Genomic DNA, 7,638 nt, shown 5'->3' on the forward strand with positions numbered 1-7,638 from the left:
CGGCGGCGTCGGTGGTTTGCCCCACCTCCCGATCCAAATCGGGAGAGAGGGGGAGGAGAGCGAGTGGGCGATGCAGGGGGAAGTGGGGCGGTTGGAGGCTAGGGTTACGGGGGAGAGGGGATAAGGGAGTGGGGGCGGGGGTGGCCGGCTAGGCCGGTGGGTTGGCCTAGTAGGGATGTGGCCTGCTGGGCCGGAGCCCAGTGGGGGGGGGTTCTCTATTATTATTTTTTCTCCTTTTGTTTTCCTTTCCTTTTCTTTTATTTATTCCTTTCGGTTTTATTAAATTATTAATTTAGTTCTACCTTGAAGAATGGGAGAACAACACCTAAATATGGTGTGTTAAAGATACCACTGCCACATTAATTTGGACAGCTAAATAAAATAGTTTAATATTTTACAAAATACAAAAGGCGTTTAATTTATTTCTTTTGCTGCTGTTTTATTTTCCTTTGAGCATTTAAACATATTATAAAAATGTGGTTTCATCACCATAATTATCTATGTATTATTTGGTTCACTCCGAACATTTAAATTTTAATATTTGAAAACTTTTATTGTTTGCTAGATTTTGAATTTGAAATTCAAACTAGGTTCCGAACTAACGCGAGTTTATCCACAGTAACCGAGGTGACGTGGCATCATTAGCGGGGATTACTGCAGCTTAATTACCCGGGCGTCACAATTCTCCTCCACTACAAGAAATCTCGTCCCGAGATTTAAGCAGGAGAGTAGGGGGGGAGGTGCTGGTAGCGAGAAACCTAACGAGTCTTCTCGGTCTTGGTTGTCCTTTCGAAGAGGTTGATCCCTTTCGTTGAGGTCTTCATTTCTCTGCTGCAGGTCATCATGATGAAGTCGACGTCCTTTCTTCAGAAACTCCATCATCCTACGAACAGGACCAAGGGGAAAAACTCCGAAAGAACGCATATCCACAAAGCTGGGCATCTGACGGTGAACTCAATGGGAATTACACAAGGTACCCCACGAGTTGTATTTCAGTGAATTCGTTGAGTGCCATATACGATGGTACCAAAGTTTCAAACGGGTAGGCAATCATTCGATGACTAGACAGAAGCTGGAATAGGGGTTTGAACAACGAGAATAACATGGTGTTTGATTCTAGGATGAATAACGGTATATCAATTAGCTAGTGAATCACATACAAAGCCAGGTGCAAAGGATGCATTAGAATCCGAGTTGTAAAGAAGAGTCAGGTTTCGATCCAGTGGACCTGTGGGTTATGGGCCCACCATGCGGGTTGAAAGTAGGAAGGGTGGTGACATCTTGCACAGCCGCGACAGGGAGGCATGTCAGTGAATAGCTTGTCAGCTATGCCGACAACAACATCAGTACCAAGGGCGAGGGACGAAGAGAACCATTTTCCTGCTCGTTGAACGAGGTGGACCAATAGGCAAGGTTCCCGTCCATCGGTGGTTACCGAAATGTCATCAACAATAGTAACAGGGTTTTGCTGACGGAATTGCGCACCGAGGTGTTTACATAAGTAGTGAATCATTACTACTTAGATTATATAGATCACAAGAGAGGTCAAACAAACCAATGGAAAGGAAAAGTGATTATCAGGTTTAAACAGAACAATGGAAAGGAAAATGTGTCTAAACACATATTTCAAGGGTATATCCTTACCAAGGACAAGTAGAGATTGATATCCATGACAGGATATAATGTAGAAAACCCTTTAGGTAAGGGGAGAGAATTTTCATGACATTACCCATACAACGGTGTTCGGATAATTGAGCAAGAAACATTTAGCATTGGGCTTCGGATGTTCTTGTTGAAATTCAGAGTATCGCAGACATGCTTCGAGATAGCATTGACATGGCCTTCAGGTGAAGATCAGACTTTGGAATCACGAAGGATCCATCTGGAATAACTTGTAGAATCAGTATTACAATTCCCTCATGGATGAATGGATAACCCTGCTGAAAGGAATCTATAATGATAGGTCCTCCAGCCGGGGGGGGGGGGTGCTAGGCATGACATCATGTTACCGGGTCATCAAAGGACCAACAACATAACTCCTGGAAAGTTGTCCCAACCATCATAACTAACTGAGATTCAGATCCAATTGGTGTCATGATACCTCAGACTTAGGATACCTGAGAAGAAAAGGCGCAACACAAATCGTTGAAATGGCATTGCAAGATTCTCGGGAAATGAACTATGGGAGCGGGTTCCTGAAACAATAGTTCATCATTAAACTAAGGAGAGGTGAGGAGGTGGCTGATTGACGCAGCGACAATTCATTGAGATTTTCAAAAGATGGATTTCCACAATAATGTGAACAAGAAGATGACACTTGTTGATTGAAATGATATAATGTTGTATGCTCGAGGAAAACATACATAATTAAACATTGGTTGACCGGTGCACCCGAAATATGGGTTGGGTTGCACGGCCAATGTTAGAGTGGTGATTCAATTATCGAAAGACTTAGAATGATCTATCACCCATTCACTTCAAAGCGATAGGGTTGCTAGAAGTTTTGAATTCACACGTCATAGCTCAATTGTCAGTATTCCGGTTGAAAACAATACGGGGACCAAGGAATGAACGAAGATGGCAAGAAGTATTATGATATCAAGAATTCTTAAGAGGTGGTGAAATTCTCACCACATTCTTGACAAAAAGAGATGGTAATACTTCCGAGGTAAGGAAGATCAATTGCTGGGTAACAGGGATCTCAAGGTTTACACAAAACACGAACAAGTTGTGTTGAACGGAAGGCAATAAAGTGGTCGATGAGAACAGGAATCATCGAGGGGCAAGGATGGTATTATCCATCATGAATTCAATTGAATTCCTGGAAGAGCTCATAAGGTTGATGATGATCACGACACATTTGTCGAGAGGTTTCATGCAGATGTAATCAACCAGCGACGACATCAAGTCAGAGGAATGATGAAGCAAGAGGTTATTGGAACTACAGTTACGACACAAACTTGAACTCAAGCTGGTTGTTTAAGGTGAAAGGGTATGACGAGGAAAATCGACGTAAGCTTAGCTATCGGCGCAAATTGGTGCTCCAAGAATAAGGACCAGGTAGCACAGTTAAAATTAGCTCGATAATGATATAGCCGATCAGGCTAGGAATGACTTGAAGGATTAATAAATTTGTAAGCAGTGATGGGTTCAAATACTTGTTGAATCGCAATGCGAACTCGATTCAGTTATCGGTGGTCTTTGAGTGTAGAATAACTCAGAGCCCGTGAAAAATTGGAATCAGTGGAAAGGTAGCACTTGATGAAGAACTCATAAGAAGTTATGCAGTTCCATGATAATCTTGAGATACCAGGGGGTAATACTCAACACAAGATCAAAGTAAAGGTTGGACTGGTGTACCGATCCATAGAAGACAAATGTTTTAACTTGTCCGAGAAATGGAATCAAAGAAGAACAATCATGGTCGGAACCACGGTTGCAAGGGATCAATTCACAGATACCATATGTTAGCTATCAAGGAAATAGTTATTATTACAAGAAGCTTCCATGATAGGATATACATCGCGTCCATGGGCATGAACACAAAGTTCAAGGTCGACTCCCACTTCCTCAATGCATAATCTTCCATTCACCTCTCGTATTTCGAAGATGACATTAGTTGTTGAAAGCTTTACCTGGTGCAATACCAGATAAGTATGACTCATGAAAACTTTCGGGTTCACACGGTTTAGAGAAGGCATATGTTCAACCCATAGGGGCTTCTTAGAAACATATACCACAAGTTTCCAGAGTAAATAACACAAGCCCGAAAGCAGAGCATGGTTGGCCAAGCAGAGGATACAACTTAACAAGGGCATCATGTATAAGGGGAAGAACTCACAAAGGGTTCAAATGTGAAGGACACTGTCGGATAACAATCCAACAAAGGACTTGATAGTCCACAAAGGACCTGATATGAGTATCGGTACTCAACCAGAAGAGGAAGGAATGCAAATGCAACAGGTTATGGAATCATCTGAATAATTCAAAGCTTAAATAAAAAGGAATTATGATTTCCACAACAAAGGATCAGAAGCAGACGTTCTGATCAAGGATGGATCAATTGAATATACCAGAGGCACAATCGACGACAGATAGTTTGGTCGAGAACCAGCTCATGTTTGAAAGACGTCTGAGCTGGAGAGATAATTTAAAAGGATCAACTGATGATTACTTGCATTCGCCACATATTGAGTCAATAGACTCAAAATGATAATGACAAGGAATGTCAATAAGATTTCTATACTTATGGGATTATTCATAATGAAAGCAAACAAGAAATTCCAGAGCAATAGGTTGCTGAGGATTTTTGGAATATCGGGTGGTATTTCGAAGACTTTTGTGTAACACATAAACAACTGGGGGATGAGCGGATATTCTATAAATGCGAGAATTAACCGTAGGGGTATTCAAGTGACAAGAACAGCAAGGCAGTAAGCTCAAGGGATTATCGAAACCACGACGAGTTTTTCAGGGTATCTTGTAATAACAAGACCAACTGGGGATGATATAAGAATAACAACTGTAAGTAGTTACCCATAAGGGTTGACGGTGGAAGGGGAATTGCAAACGCGATGAACACAAGTTCTCGGCCTAACAGCGGAAAGTATCTTCAGGGTCTTCACGTGCAGCAGACGATCATCAATAATAAGGGGCTCTCCGGGTGAAAATGATAACGAGATCCTAATGTTAGATTTAGTAAGATTCATTTAACCCGAATAGAAGAGATGTCAGAGTCCCAGAGTATAGGTCGAGGAATAAAAGATCCTACTACCACCCGATGGCGACGTGGGCCCATGGGCCACACAGCCATGTTAGTAAAAGTTTTTCAACGACTAGACTCGACTTCGACCAAGGAGTTGGAAAGGGGGATTCCTACAGGCAGTTGGCTCTGATACCAACTTGTGACGCCCCCGATTTAATCGTACACTAATCATGCACGCAAATGTGTACGATCAAGATCAGGAACTCACGGGAAGATATCACAACACAACTCTACATATAAAATAAGTCATACAAGCATCATAATACAAGCCAGGGGCCTCGAGGGCTCGAATACAAGTGCTCGATCATAGACGGGTCAGCGGAAGCAACAATATCTGAGTACAGACATAAGTTAAACAAGTTTGCCTTAAGAAGGCTAGCACAAACTGGGATACAGATCGAAAGAGGCGCAGGCCTCCTGCCTGGGATCCTCCTAAACTACTCCTGGTCGTCGTCAGCGGGCTGCACGTAGTAGTAGGCACCTCCGGGGTAGTAGTCGTCGTCGACGGTGGCGTCTGGCTCCTGGACTCCAGCATCTGGTTGCGACAACCAGAAAGAAAGGAAAGGGGAAAAAAAGGGGGGGAGAAAGCAACCGTGAGTACTCATCCAAAGTACTCGCAAGCAAGGAACTAAACTACATATGCATGGGTATATGTGTAAGGAGGCCATATCAGTGGACTGAACTGCAGAAAGCCAGAATAAGAGGGGGATAGCTAGTCCTATCGAAGACTACGCTTCTGGCAGCCTCCGTCTTGCAGCATGTAGAAGAGAGTAGATGGAAGTCCTCCAAGTAGCATCTCCAAGTAACATCTCCAAGTAGCATCTCGAGTAGCATAATCCTACCCGGCGATCCTCTCCTTGTCGCCCTGCGGAAAAGCGATCACCGGGTTGTATCTGGCACTTGGAAGGGTGTGTTTTATTAAGTATCCGGTTCTAGTTGTCATAAGGTCAAGGTACAACTCCAAGTCGTCCTGTTACCGAAGATCACGGCTATTCGAATAGATTAACTTCCCTGCAGGGGTGCACCACATAGCCCAACACGCTCGATCCCATTTGGCCGGACACACTTTTCTGGGTCATGCCCGGCCTCGGAAGATCAACACGTCGCAGCCCCACCTAGGCACAACAGAGAGACCAGCACGCCGGTCTAAACCTAAGCGCGCAGGGGTCTGGGCCCATCGCCCTGAGCACACCTGCACGTTGCGTGGGCGGCCGAAAGCAGACCTAGCCTAGTGGCGTTCCAGTCCAATTCGGCGCGCGCCGCTCCGTCGCTGACGTCTGAAGTGCTTCGGCTGATACCACGACGTCGGGATACCCATAACTACTCCCACGTAGATGGTTAGTGCGTATAGGCTCGTAGCCAGACTCAGATCAAATACCAAGATCTCGTTAAGCGTGTTAAGTGTCCGCGAACGCCGAACAAGGCCAGGCCCACCTGTCTCCTAGGTGGTCTCAACCTGCCCTGTCGCTCCGCCACAAAGTAACAGTCGGGGGCCGTCGGGAACTCAGGCCCACCACTACCTGGATGGAGCCACCTGCCCCTTCAGCCCCCATCTCCAAGCAGTATCACCAGTAATGTAACAGTGTAAAGTATATAGTATATGCCCGTGATCACCTCCCGAAGTGATCACAGCCCAGTAGTATAGCATGGCAGACGGACAAGAGTGTAGGGCCACTGATGGAACACTAGCATCCTATACTAAGCATTTAGGATTGCAGGTAAGGTATCAACAAATGTAGCGACAATGTCAGGCTATGCATCAGAATAGGATTAACGAAAGCAGTAACATGCTACACTACTCTAATGCAAGCAGTATAGAGGAGAATAGGCGATATCTGGTGATCAAGGGGGGGGCTTGCCTGGTTGCTCAGACAAGAAGGAGGGGTCGTCAACTCCGTAGTCGAACTGGTCAGCAGCAGCGTCGGTCTCGTAGTCTACCGGAGAGGAGAGGGGGAAGAAATAATGAATACAGAGCAAACAAAGCATCACAAAATATAACAAGGCAATACGCGGTGTTCGGTGTGCCCTAACGCGGTAGTAGGTGATACCGGTGAAGGGGGAAAAACATCCGGGAAAGTATTCCCGGTGTTTCGTGTTTCTGACAGATGAACCGGAGGGAGAAAGTTGCGGGTTTGATATGTTAGGTGTGTGTGGTGGACGAACGGGCTACGTATCCGGATTCGTCTCGTCGTTCTGAGCAACTTTCATGTTGAAATTATTTTCATCCGAATTACGGATTAAAAGATATGATTTTCTAAAGATTTAAATCATTTTCTGATTTTATTTATTCATTTAAATCCAACCTTATCCAAAACAGTGTTTGCTGACGTCATCATGACGTCAGCATGACGTCAGCAGTCAACAGGGCGTTGACTGGTCAAACTGACGTGTGGGTCCAGCGGGGCCCACCTGTCATACCCTGTTTAGGCTAATCAGGTTTTAGCTAAACTAATCGCATTTTAATTAGACTAATTAGTTAATTTGATTAATCTAATTATGATTAATTAACTTAATTAATTCCTTAATTAATTAATTAATTAATTAATTATTTTTATTATTATTAATTTTAATTCCTTTTTTTATATAAAACGTTCTGGGGCCGTGGGGCCTGAATGGCAGTGGCCCATCTAGCCTAACGGGCGCTGGGCGCGTGGCTAATGGGCATGGCCCGAACAGGCGCGTGCCCGAGGGGCGCTGGGCACGCACACGGAGCACGCCGGCGGCCAGGGCCAGGGGAGGCGGCGAAGGGGTGGTCGCGGACCGGCTGGGTGGAGCGGGCGCAGGGGCGTGCGGCTGGAGGTGGTAGGGGGAGGCGCTCGATAATAGGCAACAGCAAGCGAAGCAACAGCGATAGCAGTTGCAGGCGAGCAGCA

This window comes from Triticum aestivum, chromosome 4B (assembly GCF_018294505.1).
Source record: "Triticum aestivum cultivar Chinese Spring chromosome 4B, IWGSC CS RefSeq v2.1, whole genome shotgun sequence".
Taxonomy (NCBI): Eukaryota; Viridiplantae; Streptophyta; class Magnoliopsida; order Poales; family Poaceae; genus Triticum; species Triticum aestivum.